The sequence below is a fragment of the Lepidochelys olivacea genome (genome assembly GCF_965140295.1).
Source record: "Lepidochelys olivacea isolate rLepOli2 genome assembly, chromosome: 2".
Lineage (NCBI taxonomy): Eukaryota > Metazoa > Chordata > Testudines > Cheloniidae > Lepidochelys > Lepidochelys olivacea.
In genome coordinates this window covers 46,310,672-46,334,530 of record NC_140412.1, presented here as the reverse complement: position 1 = coordinate 46,334,530, position 23,859 = coordinate 46,310,672, and the positions used below count along the sequence as shown (strand labels likewise).

General features: G+C 47.9%; 1 long non-coding RNA gene across 1 annotated transcript; it reads right to left on the bottom strand.

Moving 5' to 3' along the window:
* Positions 1-1,463: 1,463 nt before the first annotated feature.
* LOC311515363 lies at positions 1,464-12,308 on the bottom strand. The gene is made up of 3 exons (XR_014710118.1): positions 12,158-12,308; positions 3,433-3,542; positions 1,464-2,430 (listed from the first exon to the last, which is right to left on the bottom strand). It is a non-coding gene; the product is annotated as an uncharacterized lncRNA (long non-coding RNA).
* Positions 12,309-23,859: the final 11,551 nt, after the last annotated feature.

Sequence of the window (23,859 nt, the reverse complement as noted above, 5' to 3'; positions counted from 1 at the left end):
CCATATGATTAAAAACCAGGCCTCAGATATAAATGCAGCCTATGCTTTAAATAGGAATGGATATGAGACAGGCATTCCAGTGAGAGCAGACCAAGGAATGAGTGGTCCATCAGCTGGGAGTGTTTTGGAAGAAGAGCTAGACAGAAAGATGAGGAAAATTTAGCCTTTGGGGCAAATAGCCTAGTGGTTTAAGAGTTCCAGGGTTGACAAAACATAGTGGATTGGGAGGAGGTCCCTCTATACTGCCACCCTGTGAAAGGGTGCAGCAACACCTGCATACTAGAGGAAGAGTAACTGATTAGAGTCGGACTGACAACTGAGCCCAGGAGAAAGGTGGAAGAGGTTAGTCATTCAGAGGAAGGGGCTGTGGCTACTGGAAGAGTCTAGGGTGGAAGACTTAGCTGTGGGTTTATGATGGACTTTGAATTAAATCCTGGAAGAGGTGGACTATTGGCATACTAGGGAGTAAAAAGGTAGTGGTGCTAGTCTGTCTTGTTTCTGCTACAATGTATAAAACTCAAATATATAATGACTGTTTTATCTTTGGGTCTCACCCTTGGATTCTTTCATCTGGAGGGAGTTTCTTGTGGTGATCTCACATGGTGAGTTGGCCCTTTAAGGGGATTAACTGGAGGGTTAAGTCACTGAAGTGACCTAACAGCTCTGAAGAATGAATGGGAAACTGAGGCAGAGTCTGATGCTGGGTTTGGAGAGACCTGGCTACAGGTGACCAATGCACAATGCATGATGTGTTTTGTTTTTTTTAGTTTAGAATGATATTATTCAGCTGTATGTGTGTGTACGCCTACTTATGCTCCTATCCAATCTTGCCTCATACCTGATTAAGCTGCTGCTTGAAATGAGTGGTAAAATTTCCACTCACTTCAATAGGATCAGTATTGGGCCCTTAAAGCTAAGCCATATTTTAAAGGGCTGGAACTTGTAGCTGAGGTCAGATATTTTTTTTTCAGTTTGGGGGAAGCTACTGGGTTTGCTTTTGTTTTCACTAATATTACTGCATTTTTAATATATAGAAAGATATCTAGAGCTTTGGGTAGGTGCTTTTTAATGCACTGTATAAATCTAAATAGAGGACCTCGTAAAGCATGTTGGGAGGTATACTGAAAGACATATGGTGCCATATAGTCCATGATTCAATTTTAAATCCTTTTGAACTGAGGATTTACATTTTCAACTCCACACTTGTAATTTACAGCTTGTTTTGGTTCCTTCGACCTCATATCTGATCTTTTTGTTTGCAGTTTCTGCTGCTCTCCTTGGGGTCTCTTACACATTTTTTAAAGAACAAAATTGTGCTTATTGTGTAGTAACTTATTGTTTTACCCCATCTCATCACTTATAATCCTCTCTACAATTCTGTTGTAATAATTCCATTTACATGATTTTTAGGGCTGTCAAGCAATTAAAAAAAACTGTGATTAATTGCACAATTAATTACACTGTTAAACAATAGGATACCATTTATTTAAATATCTTTTGATGTTTTCCACATTTTCAAATATATTGATTTCAAGTACAACATAGAATACAAAGTGTACAGAGCTCACTTCATATTTTATTACAAATATTTGCACTGTAAAAATGAAAGAAATAGTATTTTTCAATTCACCTCATACAAGTAGTGTAATGCAATCTCTTCATCATGAGTGAAACTTACAAATATAGTTTTGTTACATAAGTGTACTCAAAAACAAAACAATGTAATACTTTAGAGCAGGGGTGGGCAAACTTTTTGGCCCAAGGGCCGCATCTGGGTATGGAAATTGTATGGCAGGCCATGAATGCTCATGAAATTGGGCGTTGGGGTGCTGGAGGGGGTGAGGGCTCTGGAGTGGGGCCAGAAATTGAGAGTTCAGGGTGTGGGAAAGGGCTCTGGACTGGGGCAGGGAGTTGGGGTGTTGCAAGGGGGTGAGGGCTCCAGCTAGGGATGCGGGCTCTGGGCTGGGTCTGAGGATGAGGGGTTTGGGGTGCAGGAGGGTGATCTGGGCTGGGACCAAGGGGCTGAGAGGGCAGGACGGGGATCAGGGCTAGGGCAGGGGGTTGGGGCTCAGGAGGGGGTCAGGAGTGCAGGCTCCAGGAGGTGCTTACCTCAAGCAGCTCCCGGAAGCAGCGGCATGTCCTCCCTCTGGCTCCTACACGTAGGGGTAGCCAGGGGGCTCCGCATGCTGCCTTGACTGCAGGCTACTAAATTGATTCTCCTTAAGATATCTGACTGGCTGCACCCACTTGATGACAATTTACTGCATAGATAGATGAAATCATCCAGTACTTCCACAATTTTTCTGGCAGCACAGATGTTTTCCATCACAACTTTTGTACCACACTTGGTTTTTGTCCAAGAAATCCTTAGCCCAAGGCAGCAGTCACGTGCTCAAGGTTCTCTAGTGTGTCTTTAAGGTTGTTTGCATCCTGGCCAAAAAGGACAACATCATCCATATAATCCAGGTCAGTAAAAGAAGTCGAACCAAACAGTTACACCAATATTTGCAGAGACATGTTCAAGGAGCCAATGCCGTGTGTGGCAAAACAGGGCTGGGGCCAGGATACATCCCTTCTTCACCCTGGTTCTAGTGAAAAACATGGTGGACCTATGAGTTCTTGTAGTGAGGCAGAGTGGCCTCTCTGGACCCGAGAGTGAGGGCTCTTTACCTTCCCCTTGGTGAGTGGAGCTAAGTCCTCCCTGCCCCCTCTCAGGAAGTACAGGGAAGGACAGGAATTATAAAGGGAATTTTGAAGCTCAGTTGGTGCTGGACCAGGGAAGGAGGCAGATGTTGCTGCTAGGAAGCTGAGCCCTCTGTCTGATCTTGGACCAGTAACTGAGCAGACCAGTCCCTAATGACCAAGGCAGCAGAAGGCCCAGGGAGTGACTGGAGGGGACGCAGCCCAACTGTGAAGCGGGAAGATGGAGCCCAGTGCTGAAGGACCAATGCCAGCAGAGTGGGGTAGGAAGTAGCCCAGGGAAACCAGACATTGCTCCAGTTGTGCTGTAGGGACGCAAGGCAGCGAGTTTGTGTTTCACCGTTTACCCAGTGGTGGGACTGCCCATGGCTATTTGGGCCCAGGGCTGAGACCCAGTGGAGTAAAGCAGGCAGCATCCCCCTGCTGCCGCCCCACAGCTGGAGCTGGCTGCTTACTAAGTCCAAAGGCCTGTGCCAGACTGTTACCACTGGTCCAGCCAGGAGGCTGATAGCTACAGACTGCTTTACTTGCTCTGCCCCACCCCAAGGCCCAGGACCCAACTCTGCTAACTGCAATGTAGTGCGGCGGCATGGCTTCCCTCTTGGGTTGCCAACTTTCTAACCCCTGAAAACCGAACACCCCTGCCCAGCCCCGGCCCGACCTGTCCCCTCCTCTGTTGCTAGCTCTCCACCCCCACCCTTGCCACTTGCTTCCTCATCCTCCGCGACTCACCTGACACCTGCAGAGCCAGGATTGGAGCACAGCAGGGTACAGCAGGAGTGGAGTGGGAGCGCTGGAACAAGGGGCCGGGATACAGCAGGGTTGATCCCTGGAGTGAGGGGCTGCAGTGGAGTAATCAGAACACAGTGAGGTGGGGGGTGCAGACAGGTTACCCCTCACCCTCTCCGGATGGCACTAGTACCTACTTTGGAGCCCAGTCCAGGAAACAGCCAGTTCTCCCCGTCAGGCTGGGGGGCCAGAAGAACAGCAGCTGCTAAGCAGAGCTGCTCCTCTGGGCTACAGCAGCTGCTGCTCTTTCCACCCCCTGCTGGCAGAAGCCAGCTACTGCAGATAACCTGACTTCTATCGTCCGGGAAGTTGTGCTGACCGGCTGCTGCCAGTTTCCCATTTCAATCAGATGTTCTAGTTGAAAAACAGACACCTGGCATCCCTACTCCCTCTGAACCTGAGAGGGAGTCCCGTTACAGTTCTCCATTGCACCCATGCCACTGAGTCATTACGTAGATCTTGGATTAACCTCAGAAAGATGTTATGACCACCAGTGCCTCATAGGGCCTTCCACAGGCAGGGCCGGCTCTAAAATTTTTGCCACCCCAAACAAAAAAATTTTTGGCCATCCCTGCTTTTTTTTGTGCCCGCCCCCACTCCGCCCCTTCCCCAAATCCCTGGCCCCGCCTCCTCCCCCGGGTGTGCCACATTCCCCCCCCCCATTGTTTCCTGCGGCTCCCCCCAGCAACTCCATGCCCTTGCTCACCTCCGCTCCGCCTGCTCCCCTGAACACGCCACCGCTCTGCTTCTCCCCCCTCCCTCTCAGGCAAGGGAGAGGCAGCGCGTTCAGGGGAATCGGGTGGAGCGGAGGCGAGCGAGGGTGGGGTGGAGTGCAGGAAGTAACGGGGGGGGTAGAGGAACCACTCCCCGCCTCAGCTCACCTCTGCTCCACCACTGCTGCCGAGCACGCTGCCGCTCGGCTTCTCCCTCCCAGGCTTGCAGTGTGAAACAGCTGTTTGGCACGCGGCAAGCCTGGGAGGGAGGGAGGAAGCGGGGAGAAGCGGAAGGGCAGTCGCGCGCTCAGGGGAGCAGGCGGAGGTGGAGCGGAGGCGAGCTGGGGTGGCAGGGGCACATTTCTAGGGATGTCATGGCCGGTGCCGGAACGCCGCCCCTAGAAATGTGCCACCCCAAGCACCTGCTTGTTCTGCTGGTATCTAGAGCCAGCCCTGTCCACAGGGCAGCTCTACTGACAGAATCAAAGGCTGCCTTCAAGTCTACGTATGCTGCTGTCAAAGGGCAATTGAATTATCGGATAGATCTCAGGTAAAAAAATGAAGAGTAAGTATAGCATCCATGGCAGATCACCCAGCAGTGAAGCCCGATTTTTCTGGATGGTTTTTCACAAGGAGATGCTAGAGCTGGGCAAGTAGGTCATGTTTAAAAACTCTTCCAAGAACAGAAAACAGAATTATTGCACTTTAGCTGCTGCTCTCAGTGTGTGGAACTTTCCCTTTATAAAGCGGGATGATGATCCCTTCCTTTCACTCTGCTGGTGCCTTCCCAGTAGTCCAAGCCAGACAAAAAGTTGGTGTAATGTTTGCATTATGGTCTCTATGGAGCACCTGAGAAGTTCAGGTTTTATATAGTTGGGTCCAGCAGCATGCCCACCTCAGTTTCTTTATGGCAGAGCAGATCTTTTCCATATCTACGCAGGTTTCAGGGTCACGGATTGCATCTACTGCAAACATGGGCACGGGTCACTTCAGGTTGGCTAAGTGCAGTCTGGTAATATTTTTTTCCCTCTTTGCAATGTTTTTTCTTGGGTAGAGCATGTTTTACCACACTGTACACTTTACTAAAAATCTCATCTGGATCCTTACCTTCTCCTCTCTGGCCTTCCTAACACACGTGCCCCATTCATATCCATTCAAACACGACTGCTAAGATCACATTGTTGGCCCTTGGTTTGACCATATCACTCATTTTTGAGTCTCTCTACTGTCTCCTCTTCCTCCACACATCAAGCACAAACAAAAGTCCATGGGGCCGGACGAGTTGCATCCGAGAGTGCTGAAGGAATTGGCGGCTGTGATTGCAGAGCCATTGGCCATTATCTTTGAAAACTCGTGGCGAACCGGGGAAGTCCCGGATGACTGGAAAAAGGCTAATGTAGTGCCAATCTTTAAAAAAGGGAAGAAGGAGGATCCTGGGAACTACAGGCCAGTCAGCCTCACCTCAGTCCCTGGAAAAATCATGGAGCAGGTCCTCAAAGAATCAATCCTGAAGCACTTGCATGAGAGGAAAGTGATCAGGAACAGCCAGCATGGATTCACCAAGGGAAGGTCATGCCTGACTAATCTAATCGCCTTTTATGATGAGATTACTGGTTCTGTGGATGAAGGGAAAGCAGTGGATGTATTGTTTCTTGACTTTAGCAAAGCTTTTGACACGGTCTCCCACAGTATTCTTGTCAGCAAGTTAAGGAAGTATGGGCTGGATGAATGCACTATAAGGTGGGTAGAAAGCTGGCTAGATTGTCGGGCTCAACGGGTAGTGATCAATGGCTCCATGTCTAGTTGGCAGCCGGTATCAAGTGGAGTGCCCCAAGGGTCGGTCCTGGGGCTGGTTTTATTCAATATCTTCATAAATGATCTGGAGGATGGTGTGGATTGCACTCTCAGCAAATTTGCGGATGATACTAAACTGGGAGGAGTGGTAGATACGCTGGAGGGGAGGGATAGGATACAGAAGGACCTAGACAAATTGGAGGATTGGGCCAAAAGGAATCTGATGAGGTTCAATAAGGATAAGTGCAGAGTCCTGCACTTAGGACGGAAGAACCCAATGCACAGCTACAGACTAGGGACCGAATGGCTAGGCAACAGTTCTGCGGAAAAGGACCTAGGGGTGACAGTGGACGAGAAGCTGGATATGAGTCAGCAGTGTGCCCTTGTTGCCAAGAAGGCCAATGGCATTTTGGGATGTATAAGTAGGGGCATAGCGAGCAGATCGAGGGACGTGATCGCTCCCCTCTATTCGACATTGGTGAGGCCTCATCTGGAGTACTGTGTCCAGTTTTGGGCCCCACACTTCAAGAAGGATGTGGATAAATTGGAGAGAGTCCAGCGAAGGGCAACAAAAATGATTAGGGGACTGGAACACATGAGTTATGAGGAGAAGCTGAGGGAGCTGGGATTGTTTAGCCTGCAGAAGAGAAGAATGAGGGGGGATTTGATAGCTGCTTTCAACTACCTGAAAGGGGGTTCCAAAGAGGATGGCTCTAGACTGTTCTCAATGGTAGCAGATGACAGAATGAGGAGTAATGGTCTCAAGTTGCAGTGGGGGAGGTTTAGATTGGATATTAGGAAAAACTTTTTCACTAAGAGGGTGGTGAAACACTGGAATGCGTTACCTAGGGAGGTGGTAGAATCTCCTTCCTTAGAGGTTTTTAAGGTCAGGCTTGACAAAGCCCTGGCTGGGATGATTTAACTGGGAATTGGTCCTGCTTTGAGCAGGGGGTTGGACTAGATGACCTCTTGGGGTCCCTTCCAACCCTGATATTCTATGATTCTATGATTCTGGTCCTTACCTGTAAGGCCCTCCACAACCTACTCCCTCCAAACTTATCTGCTCTTATATTTTACTATGTCATGTCTCACTACCTTCCCCTCTACCCCTGCCAGTGATGTTAGCCTCCATAACGAGCTTGTTCATTCCTTCCACAAGTACTTTTGTATCTTCATTGCTGACCCTTATGCATGGAACCCACAAAGAATATTTACCCCCTTCAGGTAATCCTGGCAATTATAGGCCAGTAAACCTAACTTCAGTACCTGGCAAACTGGTCAAAACTATAGTAAAGATGGAGCCCAGTGCTGAAGGACCAATGCCAGCAGAGTGGGGTAGGAAGTAGCTGGGATACAGCGGGGTTTTATCAGAATTATCAGACATACAGATTAACAGGATTTGTTGGGGAAGAGTCAACATGGTTATTGTAAAGGGAAATCACGCCTCAGCAGTCTACTAGAATTCCTTGAGAGGGTCAACAAGCATGTGGACAAGGGTGATCCGGTGGATATAGTGTACTTTGATTTTCAGAGAACCTCTGACAAGGTCCCTCACCAAAGGCTCTTAAGCAAAGTAAGCTGTCATGGGATAAGAGGGCAAGGTCCTCTTACGGATTGGTAACTGGTTAAAAGATAGGAAACAAAGAGTAGGAATAAATGGTAAGTTTTCAGAATGGAGAAAGGTAAATAGTGGTGTCCCCCAGGAGCTGTACTGGGACTAGTCCTATTCAACTTATTCATAAATGATCTGGAAAAAGGGGTAAACAGTGAGGTGGCAAAATTTGCAGGGGATACAAAACTACTCAAGATAGCTAAGTCCTAAGCAGACTGCGAAGAGTTACAAAGGGATCTCACAAAACTGGGTGACTGGGCAACAAAAGGGCAGATGAAATTCAATGTTGATAAATGCAAAGCAATGCACATTGGAAAACATAATCTCAACTATACATATAAAATGATGTGGTCTAAATTAGCCATTACCACTCAAGAAAGAGATCTTGGAGTCATTGTGGATATTTCTCTGAAAACATCCACTCAATGTGCAGCGGCAGTCAAAAAAGTGAACAGAATGTTGGGAATCATTAAGAAAGGGATAGATAATAAGACAGAAAATATCATATTAACTCTATATAAATCCATGATACGCCCACATCTTGAATACTACATGCAGATGTGGTTGCCCCATCTCAAAAAAGATATGTTGGAATTGGAAAAGGTACAGAAAAGAGCAACAAACATGATTAGGCATATGGAACAACTTTTGTATGAGAATAAATGAATAAAACTGACTTTTCAGTTTGGAAAAGAGACAACTAAGGGGGCATATGATTGAGGTCTATAAAATCATGACTGGAGTGGAGAAAGTAAATAAGGAAGTGTTATTTATGCCTTCTCATAACACAAGAACTAGGGGTCACCAATTGAAATTAATATGCAGCAGGTTTAAAACAAATAAAAGGAAGTACTTGTTCACACAAAACATAGTCAACCTGTGGAACGCTTTTCCAGAGGATGTTGTGAAGGCCAAAACTACAACAGGGTTCAAAAATGAACTAGATAAATTCATGGAGGATAGCTATTGGTGGACCTATTAGCTAGGATGGGTAGGGATGGTGTTCCTAGCCTCTGTTTGTCAGAAGCTGGGAATGGGCGACAGTGGATGGATCACTTGATGATTACCTGTTCTGTTCATTGTGTGGCATCATATTGACATCGATATGGTTCATCATGAGCCTTTAGATAACCTGCACAGATCTCTACCTCTAGAACTAAAGGAGTAACTGATAGTAATAGTAGGTTGTGATCCTCTATGTGGACTAGCATTAGAGGGGGATGAAACACACACTTCGCAGTGGATTTTTCACAGATCTTTGGTGTCAGCAGAAGAATTTTGGGACTTAGGAATCTTTGGTTCCATTCCAGGTTCTGTAAGGAAATGTGCTCTAGTGGTCACAGACACTTTTGCCTGATACACCAAAGATTGACCCTTTCTCCCCATCCCTCCAAGCTGTCCCAGTCCTGTCTCTCCCTCACCCCTGGCTCCTCGTACCTATCCCATCCTTCCTGCCTACCCAGTCCTAGTCTCTACTCTCCAGGCTTCTCATTTTAGTCCTAATCACCTTGCCCAGCGAGTCCTAGTCTCTCCCGCTCCAGACTCCCCACCTAAGGCCCAGTGTCTCTCCCCACTCCCACTTTCTTAGTGCAGCTAGTCCCAGTTGCCCCCTCCGTTGACCCCTTGTCCCCAGTATCCTTGCCCAGCCAGCCCCAGTTTCCACCTCCCAGCTCTTCATCCGGTTTCTCTGTATGCCCCCAACCCATCATCTTCATTTTCCTGATAATTCCCCCAACCTCCTTGGCTCCTTGCTCTACTCTCCCTTCTCTCCGGCTTCTTGTTCCAGTCTCTTTGCTGAGCTAGCCTCAGTTGTCTCCTCATACCACAACTCCTTGTGAGATTTGTCTCTCCTCCCACTGCTCCCAGACTCAGTTTTTCCTCTTTCCCCAGTTCCTCATCTGATCTCAATGTTCCCTTTCTCCTGCCAACTGTCTTTCAACTGTCTTTCTCCTGCCAACTGTCTTTCAACTGCATTTTCCTCACCAGCTCCCAGTATTCTTGACAAATCATTTCAAGCCTCCTTTGCCCTACCCCCCTGACTTCCAATTTCCATCTCCTTGCCCAATCATTCACAGCCTCCTCTTCCGCACTTTGGCTCCCAGTCCTGTTCTCCATGTCCAACCAGTCCCAGTCCAAACAGGTTCCTTGTCCCAATCTTCTCCTGTTTCATTCCCTGGTCTGGTTCTTGTCCCCTCTGCATTTGAGGCAGATGGTTTCTTTCTCCATGCTTCCTTGGTGCCATCTGGGGTGTTAATGAGAGCACAGGAGAGTCAGGCTCTCTACACTCAGCTCCAGTGCCTGGTGCCACCCTGGTCCAGAGCAGCCAGAGACTGCCATTTCTAGGAAATTCCCACTTGGCTTCTCAACCCAAGGCTGCAACATGCTCAGTCACTCTGAGGATGGTGCATGTGCATTCTGCTCTATGCTAGGAGCTGTGAGGGGCTGGAGCAGTCAGTCGCTCTGTACGAAGGGTGCATGCACAGTCCAGTCAGGGGTACTGGAATGGGGGCAGGGGGCCATGGCTCCATCAATTTTTACCCGCCATAAGGGTGAGCAACGGGGTGGGGAGGGGCAAAGAGGAGCGAGTGGGAGGCAGGGTCTTGGGGGGGGGGGAGGAGAGGTGGCGCAGGAGTGGGTCCTCGGGGAAGAGGCGGTGCAGCGGCCGGGCCTTGGAGAACGGGGTGGCACAAGGGTGGGGTCTTAGGGAGAATGGGTGGCATGAGGGCAGGGCCATGGGAGGAATGGGTGGCGCGAGGGCAGAGGCTCAGGGAGAAGGGGTGGCACGAGGGCGGGGCCTCGGGGGGAAGGGGTGGCACGAGGGCGGGGAGGGCACCAGTGGCCCCCCACTTTTAGGGAACTTCTGCCGCTCTTGAGAGCCCAGTTACGGGCAGGAGCTTTGAGAGGATGGAGCAAGCTCAGTCACGCCGAGGATGATGCATGCTCAGTCTGGTTAGCACTAGGAGCTATGGCACTACGGCTCGCTTAACGAGGATGAAATCTTCAGGAATTTTAGCACTACTTTCAAAGAAGTCTCTACAGATTTTTCCTTGGCTTATAACTTGGCCACATTTTGGTGGATTTTCTCAGGGACTGCACAAGGTACATCCCAGATGCAAAGGCCACCCCTTACTTCCAGCCCCTCACCAAACCTCAAGTCCCTGCTCCCACAAGCACCGGCTTTCTCCTTGCGCCAGGGGTGCTCGACCTCCACTCCGTCCGAGGCCTCACCCCCACCCACTTCCCCGCCCTGCCTCTTCCCATCTCTGCTCCTCCCCATCCCTGTTTTTTTTCTGTGGGTGCTCTAGCCCTGGAGTACCCACGGAGTTGGTGCCTATGCCTTCTCCAATGCATAGGGATGCTAGGGCTGTTCAAAGGAAAGGTTGCCAGAATTTGTTTTAACATGGCAAAATGTATTTTTCTCTATCCTTGTTGTAAATGGCTCAACTATTGTGGTGGAAACTTTCCTAAAAAATTCAGCTTGAGGAGACACCTGGCATGGAAAATTTCAGTCCAAATAGTTCAGGTATGGAAAAGTAATAAGCAACTGAAAAAAGGTGCTTATAATGGGAAGTATAGGTCAACATTAATAATAGGCAATGCTACCAGCCCTCTCCCCCGCATAATAATGTTTGTGAAATCCTAGCTTGACAAGGATCTATTTTATTATAGAGTGGCGGTGTTCTCCCTCTTTCAAGAGCACTAGATGGACAAAAATATATATAATGGGCCATATCCTGGCACTTAGCCCCGTCCTCTTTGCATTGCTCCTCCTTACCAGTGGTGGATTAGCCACTGGGCCAACAGGGCCCATGCCCAGGGGCCCAGCCAATTGGGGCACCCTCATGCCCTGACCCACTCCGGTGCTCCTGCCAGGGAGTGGGGTTGAGGTGCAGGGGCTTTCTCCACTCCACTCTTGCTCCAGCCCCTGCACCCTGACCCCATTTCTCTAGCAGGAGCGCTGCGGGGTGGGGGAGAGGAAGTACAGGTGGAAGGGGTGAGGAGGGGCCCCCACTTGCTCTGGCCCAGGGCCCCACAAACCCCTAATCCGCATCTGCTCCATACCTATACTGCAACTGCCTACAGACTTAAATCTGCTGCTCTTTCTTCCTCTTACCACGTCCAACACATGGATAAGGTTTCTTTTTTTGTCACTAAGCTGGTACAGTACAAATGACAAACACTTTATGTATTGATTGAATTCCTTTTTGTATGGGGAAGCTCCATCACGAATCTTTTTTATTAAACAAATAATTTTCTGAAAATATGAAAAGATTCCAGTCCTTCCACTATCAAACCTAATATTTTCAACCTCCCACTAACATCTATAGATTTTATTCCTAATATTTTTATTTCCAGAACTGGACACATCTACTAGTAAATGACCTCACAGATTCCTTTCATCTGTGAGTCTTCAAACAGACTAGAGCTATAGGCTAATAAGAATCTCAGCAACTCAGTATACCTTTGACTCCCCAGTATTTCCTCACCTGACTCTCTTTATCTCAGGGATTCTACTGAGGTGAAAATAACCTTTCTCCATTTTACTTACTTTTTGGAGAAACACCTTCTGATTGTCCTTGAGTAAATCCAGGATAATAGGATTGTAATCATCATTCTCTCCATATCAGAGACTCTCACCTTGAAGCTGTGGATCTAATCCAGCAGTCTCCATTTTATTATGTTACTGATGGTAACACATAGTAAAGAATTAACTTACTTTGAATGAGTTCATACTCTTCAGCTCTCTTCCTGAGCATGGGTACAGAGGTCATTCACAGAATTGGGGCCTTAACAGCTGCACAGTTACTGCAGATGGGGCTTTTTTCCCTGCTATGTGCTGGAAACAGCAACAGTCTCATAAGACATTCTATCCTTTTAAATGGAGAGGTCTGCACTCGTGTGTCTGAGGGTACTTGAGCAGCCTTGGGAGATCTGTACTTCCCTGCATATGGTGCTGGCTCTCCCAATCAATAAGTCTGGTAGTAAAAGTTAGCTTACATGCTGTTTTTGTAGTCTTAGCTTTTTAAATGTATTGATTTAATTATTAGCATTTCCCCCCCCCCCAATGCTAATGGATTTTTAAAGGGAAAATTTCAGCCTCCCCCAAAATGGAAAGAGAATTATCCCCTCTGTTGTGACCTAGAATATGAAATATAACCATCCTTTTACATGTGTATGATATAAGCTATGTTAAAGTTCCCAATGTTAACATGTTTAGTTATATGTAGGTTTTATGTTAGTGATCAGATCCTTAACTGTTGTATATCTGAGTAAAATACAACTCTTGCAGCTCCCAAGTGCTTATCTGTCAGGAGTAATTGCAGAGTGATAATTATTTCTGGACTGGGGACTGCAGTAACTAGCTAATGCTCAAATGGGTTAATTGCAGCATATTTCAGTGGCAGTTTATTGAGTATTTAGGGTTTGCTCCCATTCTCTAACATGCAATCAGAAAAGATTATTAAGTAATGGGAATACGTGTCTGTCTGCACCAACCTGCTTCTTTATAGCAGAACAGCTTGCCACTCCCCTAACTCAGGGGGGCAAGCAGAGGAAAATTTAGCCTAGTGAAAGTTATTGCAGCCTCAGGGGTCTGGGAGGGGATGGACTGTGGGCCAAATATCTTGCTCAGGGCTGCAACGACAAAATTAAAGATGACAAATTTTTTACAATATTGCTAATCCCAAAATACAAAAAGCATGCTCCAAAAAAGCACAAGACTAACTTAAAAATCATAGGATTTAGAAAAAAATAATTTTTTTTTGTTTGACTTCTGGTTTCTGAGCCTTAAACATAATTTTAAAAATGTAAACAGATGTGCACTGGTCATTAAGGTAGAAAGCTTGTCACTGCTTTCAGGGGTGGCAGATTTATATAATTTTTAGTGGTGCCCAGAATGGGTCCAAGTCCTCCCCCCAGTCTCTGGGAGGGAGTTTGGGTGTGGGAGGGGTCAGGTTCTGGGACGCAGTTTGGGTGCAGAGTCTAGGCTGGGGGTTGGGGTGCGGGAGGAGGTGCCAGGGTCGGGCTCTGGGAGGGAGTTAGGGTGTTGAGTCTGAGCTGGGCAGGAGGTTGGGGTGTGGGAAAGGGTGAGGGGTGCAGTGCTTACCTTGGGTGGCTCCCGGAAGTGACCCGCACCCCCCTCTGGCAGCAGCTCCTAGGTGGGGAGCCGGAGGGGTCTCCACATGCCGCTGCCTGCAGGTACCATCCCCGCAGCTCCCATTGGGCACAGCTCAGGACGGAGGCAGCGTGTGGAGACACCCCCCCCGCGGAACATGCCGGCTGCTTCCAGAAATGGAGCGGGTGGGCAGGAAACTGCCTTAGCCCTGTTGCACTGCCGGTGGTAGCGGCGGCCCTCCCGGGCCCTTTTAAATTGTCTAGGGGCGGCAGGCAGGGCTGGGGGGAACTTTCTGGGGGAGGCACGTGGGGGTGGCAGGCGGGGCCGGAGGAGAGACCCAGCCCCTAATTTTGGTGGAGCTGGGTCCCCGTGCTCTCATATTGGTGAAGCACGGGCACCACGGGCCTACACAACTCGCCACCCAGACTGCTTTTTCCTGCTTTTTCCACATGTTCACAACTTCCTTAGAGCCACCCACAACTGGGCTTTGAGTGCTCTAGAAAAACCATAGGCATTGATTTCAGAAGACTGAGATGAGCTTAGTGTTGCCAGCTTTCACAAATTTACTGTGAGTCTTGCAATAATTGGGGTTCTTAAAGCTCCAGTTTCTGGAGTCAAGTGGTTATGTGAGAATTTTTTTAAGTTTCTAGCCTTTACAATTGAGAAATGTCACCCAAACATGACAAAATATGACTCAAATGACCCATCAAGGCTCCGAAACCAGAAGGCAAAGAAAAAACAAACAAACAAACAAATTATTTTTTCCTAAATTGTTGATTTTGTCCAGGAACAATGTCAGTCTAACTGATTCCCTGTTACCCAAGTTATCTCATTTATCCTTTTAAAATATTGAAACAATATTAGCTTTCTTCCCAGTCCTTACTCAGTATTTCACATTTGTTAAATATCAAGATCAAAGGGCCCAATATTTCTCAAGTTGGGCACTGAAACATTGAGGCACTCAGAATAAATGCAAAAAGAAAAGGAGGACTTGTGGCACCTTAGAGATGAACAAATTTGTTTGAGCATAAGCTACAGATGAAGTGAGCTGTAGCTCACGAAAGCTTATGCTCAAATAAATTTGTTCGTCTCTAAGGTGCCACAAATCCTCCGTTTCTTTTTGCAGATACAGATTAACATAGCTGCTACTCTGAAACCTCTCAGAATAAATGGTTACTTTTGAAAATATTGGCCTAACAGCTCAATTATAGGTCCTAGACTAACAGCTGTGTTGGAGAAAGAAGCAGTTACCAAATGCTCAATTTTTAATGGTATGTTCTCATAACTACAGGCTTCTTACATGGACCTACATATTCACATTGTGCTCTCCTATGTCATGGGTCATTTAGCCTATCTCATAGTCAATTACCAAGTGGTACAGTCCATAACATCATAATTTTGTACTTTAATATTTGTAGACACTGGGCTACCTTTGCAGCTGTTATAGATTGGCATAGCTCCGTTGAAGTTAATGTATCTAGCAGGGCCAGATTTACACCTTACGTGCCCCTAGGCACAGCTAGCTGTTTGCTGCAGACCGGTTAGCTCAGCTCAGGCTGTTCTGGCACCGCAGCGGCCCCTCGTGGGCAAAAGGCAGAACTGTAGCAAATTTTTTGCAGGAAAAAAATCTGCTTCCCTCCCTCAAGAATTCTGCGCATGCTGCAAACGTCACTTAAGAGGAGGGGGCACAACGTGAGACTAGTTTCAGAGTAGCAGCCGTGTTAGTCTGTATCCGCAAAAAGAAAAGGAGGACTTGTGGCACCTTAGAGACTAATAAATGTATTTGAGCATAAGCTTTTGTGAGCTACAGCTCACTTCATCGGATGAGACTAGAGGCTTGTGAGGCTTCTAGGCAGGGGGTGGGACAGATCAGGAGGCTCTCTTCCTCTGGAGAACTAATCACTGCCACCAGCAGCAGCAAAATAGCCCCAAATACTGTAACAGGCAACTGCTAATACCCCCGGCAGCTGGCAGCTAAAAATAGCCCAGTTGGGCTAGAAAATTGCATGCTTAGCAACTTGTTCTCCTAGAACACCAGCAACCCTATGTGCCTACTGTGTCTAATTGGAAATGTGCTGCTGGTACATAGGCATATTTTGCCATGTGAGGATCGGAAGATCTGGACTAATGTTTTTTAAAGGTTTCTGTCATTTTTGTTTGCATTATACATTTTAGCTCACCCCGTAGGAAATTTGTTGGTTATAGTACTGCCATGACAGTTAAGTATGAAATAAACTTCTCTACTGTATAACCTTTGCCAAATTTGAAAACATTTTAAAAACAACTGAAACTATCAAAATTCACTGATTGTATTCTGCCCATCTATGGCGATATTCCAAAGAAGAATTTTAGTGATAGCACCAAGGAATTTGTGGCAAAGTGCACTTATACTCAAATGAATGTCTATAAATGGGTTTCCATTCTCTTCAGGACAGAGACTGAGCAACTAGCATGATAGGGCCTTTATCCTAAGGACTTTGATCACACAATCACATAACTGCTCTGGAGTGACACACAGTGCCATATCCCACCACCTGAGGACTCAAGACACTTGGGCCTTGCCTTCACTAGGAAAAAGGTGTATTCTTAAACTGAGTTAGCAAACTTGAAATAAAATCCTAGAAAAGACAAGGCAATTTGTAGTTTTCACATGTTTTAGCAGGATGAGTTCAGTGCTTGCTTATGATACGTGTGAAAACTACAAGCTACCCTAACTTCACTAGGCTTTTACCTCCAGTCAGGTAAGTCAAGTTAAAGACACATTTTTTTCCCTAGTGAAGATAAACCCATGGACATGAGTGGACTGAGCAAGAAGGTTAACAAATGATGCTGTTGATTTATTCTAGAATGGATTCTTCTTCAAGTGCTGTCCCTATAGGTGCTCCACTCTAGAGGTATGTCTACACTATGAAATTAGGTCAAATTTATAGAAGTCATTTTTTTTAGAAATCGGTTTTATATATTTGAGTGTGTGTGTCCCCACAGAAAATGCTCTAAGTGCATTAAGTGCATTAACTCGGCGGAGTGCTTCCACAGTACGGAGGCTAGAGTCGACTTCCGGAGCGTTGCACTGTGGGTAGCTATCCCACAGTTCCCGCAGTCTTCACTGCCCATTGGAATTCTGGGTTGAGATCCCAATCCCTGATGGGGCTAAAACATTGTCGCGGGTGGTTCTGGGTACATATCGTCAGGCCCCCGTTCCCTCCCTCCCTCCGTGAAAGCAAGGGCAGACAATCGTTTCGCGCCTTTTTTCCTGAGTTACTTGTGCAGACGCCATACCACGGCAAGCATGGAGCCCGCTCAGGTAACCGTCTCCGTATGTCTCCTGGGTGCTAGCAGACGTGGTACTGCATTGCTACACAGCAGCAGCAACCCATTGCCTTGTGGCAGCAGACGGTACAGTACGACTGGTAGCCGTCATCGTCATGTCCGAGGTGCTCCTAGTCGCCTGTGTGAGGTCAATCAGGAGCACCTGGGCAGACATGGGCACAGGGACTAAATTTGGAGTGACTTGATCAAGTCATTCTCTTTAGTCCTGCAGTCAGTCCTATTGAACCATCTTATGGTGAGCAGGCAGGTGATACAGATTGCTAGCAGTCCTATTGCATCATCTTCTGCCGGGCAGGCAAGAGATGAGGATGGCTAGCAGTCCTATTGTACCATCTTCTGCCGAGCAGCCATGAGATGTGGATGGCATGCAGTCCTTCTGCACCGTCTGCTGCCAGTCAAAGATGTAAAAGATAGATGGAGTGTATCAAAACAAGAAATAGACCAGATTTGTTTTGTACTCATTTGCAAACCCCCCCGCCCTTTGCCCCCTGTCTAGGGGGCTCATTCCTCTAGGTCACACTGCAGTCATTCACAGAGAAGGTGCAGCGAGATAAATCTAGCCATGTATCAACCAGAGGCCAGACCAACCTGTTTGTTCCAATAAGAACAATAACTTAGGTGCACCATTTCTTATTGGAACCCTCCGTGAAGTCCTGCCTGAAATACTCCTTGATGTAAAGCCACCCCCTTTGTTGATTTTAGCTCCCTGTAAGCCAACCCTGTAAGCCGTGTCGTCAGTCGCCCCTCCCTGCATCAGAGCAACAGCAAACAATCGTGCATCTGAGTTGAGAGTGCTATCCAGAGCAGTCACAATGGAGCACTCTGGGATAGCTCCCGGAAGCCAATACCGTCGAATTGTGTCCACAGTACCCCAAATTCGACCCGGCAAGGCCGATTTAAGCGCTAATCCACTTGTCGGGTGGAGTAAGGAAATTGATTTTAAGAGCCCTTTAAGTCGAAATAAAGGGCTTCATCGTGTGGACAGGTGCAGGTTTACATCGATTTAAAGCTGCTAAATTCGACCTAAAGTCCTAGTGTAGACCAGGGCTAGGTGATGGTGCATCCCGGCGCTGTTGATCAGAGATCTTCGCTAACAGTGACTGGTCGGGACGCAAGCATCTCCCGTCTTCTTGGAATCTTCCTGAGTGTGTGCGTCGTGCACCCTCCTCAGTTCCTTCACAACTGTCCTCGGCTGAAGACGGGACTTGGGGCAGTGCTGATCCTCTTCCCTGGTTTCTGAAGGGAACAATTAGGAAGAACATTGAAATAGTTAGTAACATCCCAGTTGTTTCCTTTTCTTTAGGATAGTTACTTAGTTTTAAAAAAAAACAACTTTTTTCTTCAAGTTTGTCTTCCTCTGAGACACTCTCTCCTGGCATTATTAGTGGAATAAAGGATTCAAGAAATGCACTTCCAGTCAGAATTTTATGCCAAGGTCCAATGGACACTCATGTTGTGTGAAGTGCCTCAGCGAGACACATGTCCCTGCCAAGTGTGTCCACTGCACGAGCCTCAAAACCAGGCCTCGTCGTGACAGGGACCTGCGGCTGAAAATGCTTCTCATGCAGAAATCCCTGCAGCTGCCTCTGGAGACGGGCAATGGCAAACCCTCTCTCTCACGCTCCCCGGCCAGGTCCGAACGGACTGGGAGCCCGGCCTCACCCTCTCTGGAGCAGAGGCAAGAAGCTCTGCAGGTGCCTACGGAGCAGGGCAATAAACCCTCTCCCTCAGGCTCCCCTACCAGATCAGAACCCACCGGGAGCCCGGCTTCATCCTCTCAGGTGAAGAGGCAAGAAGCCCTAACGTCTCCTCTCAGAGACACTCAAGAGGGTAAAGGATCTCCCGCAGGGTCTTTACCCTTGGGGCTGTCAGCGCTGAGAGCAGGCAACTCTGACCGCCCCTGCACTTCACAAGCAACATACACAGGGCTCAAAAGCAGGGACCCGACTTCCCGCAGCGGGAAGCTCTCCTCGGCACTGACAATTGACCCAGTGCAGACAAGCATGTCGGCAGCGAGCCTGCCTGCCACCCCCGGAGCAGATTCACACCCCCTGCGGGGCTCTGACAAACGGCTCTCCGCTCCTGCAAAAGTGAAACTAAAATCACTCCAGGCTCCAGCTCACGCTTCATGCTCTGCAGCACACCAGCCTAGGGAACAGCAACAATTCCTGCATCAGCAGGATATCTCTGTGGCCCCTAAGCCTGACTCCGCTCCTAGACATGGAGCACTCACTGTTTGAACAGCAGCTCTCACCACCTTACCTGGATACTTTCACTGATCGTGAGAACGACACACAGCAGCAGGCAGAGTTTTCCCTGCCTGAGTCTTCCCCTCCACTGGAGCCATACATACCCCAAGACATGGGGCATCATAACAATGAGCCTCAGTTTCCCTACTTTGTGCCCCATGGCCGGGACCCAACTTTTTCCTACTCGGTGCCCTGGCCTCAGTGGTACCCATGGTTGGTTCCTGCCACCACTCCTCCTTGCGCCCCTTCTACCAGACCGCAAGCTCATACTACGCCTATATCTCCAGCTCTATCAACATCTAGAGCTCCTGAACCCCCTCCTGAAGACATGGGATATGAACCCTTCCTGGTTTTACCGGCTCCTGCCTCACCATCAGCCGCAGAAGTCGCCCTCATGTCTCCACCTCCACAAAACGTGAACGACTTTAAGCAATTCCAGGAACTTTTTAAGAGAATAGCACTCAGCCAGGACATCCCTTTGGAGGAAGTCCAGGAGACAGAACATAGGCTTCTCAAAATCCTCCAACCCTCTGCACCTTCGAAGATAACACTACCCATAAAGGAAGCTCTCCTAGAACCAGCTGGTTCTCTCTGGCAGACCCCGCCTCCATTCCACCAACATGCAAGAAAGCTGAACATAAATACGACATGACCGCAAGGGACATCAATTTCTTATTTTCCCACCCACAACTCAATTCTATTGTGGTGGATGCAGCGACGCAGAGAACAAAGCAGCCACACTACCGGCCCACTCCGCAGGACAAGGACTCAAACGCCTTGACCTCCTGGACCGCAAGGTTTATACCTCTTCTACTCTACAATTTAGAATTACAAATTATTCCGCCCTCCTTGCAAGCTATGACCATGACAACTACAACAAGCTCTTTGATTTGCCTCCCATATACCGGACAGGAGAGCGGACTTCAAGTTAGTCCTCGTCGAAGGTCAATTGGTGTCTAGGACGGCACTACAAGTGTCCATGGACATGGCTGATGCAGCAGCCCGCACCACTGCCGTGGCGATGTGCTGCTCTTCCTGGCTCTCGGCATCCGGTATCCCCAAAGATTTGTAGTCCAAAGTGGAGGATCTCCCCTTTGACAAAGATAAACTCTTTTCAAAAAACAAACAAACAAACAAACAAATGATGAAGTCCTTCACACTATGAAAGACTCTAGAGCCACTTTGCGCACACTGGGCATATACCTATTCATCCCCAGGAGACCACGGTATCAACCTTATCAGAGTCCCAGCGCACAACAATATCACTGACCCCAGTCCAGACTGTATGACACTGGGGAAAACCGCAACAGACCTCCTAGGCACAGGCAAAACCAGGCGAAACCAATTACTTCCCACTGCTGGGTAACAAATAATTTTGAAGTGCTGGTCAGGGGTCTGTGCCACCACCCCTTGACTCCGCCGCCTATTTGCCCATTTGGCTACCGCCTCCAAGCTTTCCACCATGTCTGGCAACTGATCACACAGGACTGCTGGGTCCTGGAAATAGCTCAATTTAGGTTATTCCATCCCTTTCCTATCTTCCCCGCCCACCCTTTCCTCTTCCCCTTCGGGACCCCTCTCATGAGCACCTTCTCTACGTGGAGGTGGCTCATCTTCTCCACCTAAGTGCAGTCGAACATGTACCACTGCAACATCGGGGAAAAGGATTCTACTCCCACTACTTTCTAACCCAAAAGAAAGGTGGGGGCTGGAGATCTATATTGGACCTATGCAGACTGAACAAGTTGGTACATGTACAAAAATTTAAGATGGTCACATTGGACACAATAATACCCATGCTGGAAAAAGGGCACTGGTTCACAGACCTCGTCCTACAAGACACCTATTTCCATATATCCATTCATCCAACCCAGCAGACATAGTTTCTGCATAACACTGACTCCATTGTTGGATCATATTAAAGAAGTTCTGTATTAAAATCACAAATGAGTTTGATTCCCCAGAGTTTCAATTCCAGGGTATTACTAATGAAGAGGTCTCTTGGTTTTTGGTACTGTTTCTCTCCCTCTATGTGTGAAACTTGCAAGCTGCTAATTGCGTTAGTACATTCTAAGACAGAGTCTATTCTCAAAGCAGTTCACAGAGAGAGAGACTCAAAGCAATACTCTGTAACAACAGAAACAGCACCCAGAGACTCCCCGCCCTTTTGTTGTATTAACCATTGTGATTAAAATAGAGATAGAGGATGTATGTGGTGGATGCTTGGTGTGGATAATAACTGAATGATCAGGGAGGTGCCAGCCTAAGAATCCAGTGTCCATCGACTGAAGAAGGCGTCAAGTGGAAATAACCAGACGACCCCCCCGGAGGGCAGACTGGAATCCACCCAACAGCCTCAAGGATGGGAGAACCAAAGAACAAGATAACATTTTGGAGCCGTCAGGAATGTGCTATCTGCTGATTGATTCAGCAACAGCATGATGAAGCAATTCCCATAGACTGGCATAGGAAGAAATTCCTATAAAAATAGACTCTAAAAAGTGAGAACTTTGGGGTCTGATTCTGCAAACCAACTTCCAGGAGCATCAGATGAACATCTGACAAGGCCCTGCTCCCTCCTCATGTCCAGGCCACCTGGCCAGTGGCTTGGCATGAGCAACTCTAAGGCTGGTAACTATGATAACAACCTTGCAGAACGTGTGTGTGTGTGTGTGTGTGTGTGTGTGTGTGTGTGTGTGTGTGTGTGTGTGTGTGTGTGTGTGTGTGTGTGTGTGTGTGTGTGTGTGTGTGTGTGTGTGTGAATGAATGTGAGAATAAATTTGAGATTGAATGGAATGTTATAACTATAACTAACTGCTTACTATGATTCTTTCTGTATTCACAATAAATGTGGTATTTTGCCTTTTTCCCTTTAATAAGATCCTGCTGGTTTTTATTTTATTGGTACAACACCATCACCGAACGCATTGGCCTCCCTACATTGGTGGACAAAACCAGAGAACCTATGCATGGGTGTTCCCCTCCATCCACACTCCCCAGTACTCATGCTTAGCACGGACGCTTCCCAGATAGATTGCGGCGCGCACTTAGGCGACCACAAGGCTTGGGGCTGCTGGTCCCTATCAGAGACGCGTCTGCACATCAATCTCCTAGAACTCAGAGCTGTCAGGCAGGGAGGCACAATATCACTCCCTATGCACAGCAGCCATTAAACTATGGAATTGGTGCATACAACACCACATAAAAGTCACCGCTTCCTACCTGCCCGCGTGTCACAACACTACCACAGACACACTCAGCAGACACTTCTCGGAGGAACACGAATGGGAATTACATCCCACGTTACTCTGACAGCTCTCCTCCCACTGGGGCACTCTGTTGATAGACCTGTTTGCCACTCCTCAAAACTGCAAATGCCATCTATTTTACTCCAGAACGGGACTCAGAAATGCATCTCTAGGGGATGCATTCCTCATTCCTTGAAACAACTCCCTCATGTATGCTTTTTCACTGATTCCACTCATACACAGGGTTCTACACAACATCACAGAGGACAAGGCCCAGGTCATACTTATTGCCCCAGCTTGGCCCAAGCAGACATGTTATCCTTACCTGCTACACATGTCCATCCGTCCTCCCCGGACTCTCCCCAACAGACCAGATCTCCTCTCCCAGAACTCCGGTCGGCTTCTTCATCTGCAGCTCTGGAAACTTCATCTGACGGCGTCGTTCCTTCGTGGTTTCAATCCCACGAATTAGCCTGCTTGGAACAGGTCCAGCATGTTCTCCTGCACAGTGGAAGCGACTCCACTCCTAAGACTTACCCGCAAAAGTGAAAACGCTTCTCCATCTGGTGCTTCCACAGAAGCCTAATATCGCAGACTGCAACCCTCCCTGACATCTTAGACTATCTTTTTGAACTAAACAGGATGGGCTTTCGCTCAGTTCTATCAGAGTACACCTCACAGCCCTTACCACCTTCCATGACATTCTGGACGGCTATTCACTTTCACCCACCCCACCATGAAACGCTTCCTCACAGGCCTGCAGAATCTCTACCCTGAGATTCATTCACCAGTAGCCTCCTGGAGTCTCAACCTAGTTCTCTGCGCTGTTATGAAACCCCCTTTCAAGCCCCTGGCCACCTCATCCCTGCTCCACATGTCCATGAAAGTGGCTTTCTTGGTTGTCATAACGTGAACGAGAAGGGTTGGTGAAATAAGTGCCCTGATGGCCTACCCTCCCTACACCATTTTCTCTAAACACAAGCTTACTATACGAACCCGCTCCAAATTCCTCCCCAAGGTGGCATCTACCTTCCACCTTAACCAGTCAATACATTTACCTGTATTCCATCCCAAGCCTCACACGACTCCACAGGAAGCTGCATTACATACCTTCAACGTCGGACAGGCTCTTGCATTCTATCTTGACAGAACTAAACCATTTTGTGAATCCCCTAGGCTATTTGTTTCTACAACCGAGAGATCAAAGGGTGATGCTATCTCTAAGCAAAGACTCTCCAAGTGGATCTCAGTCTGCATCAGATCCTGCTATCAGAGTCAGAATGTTCAACCACCAGAGGGTGTTAGGACT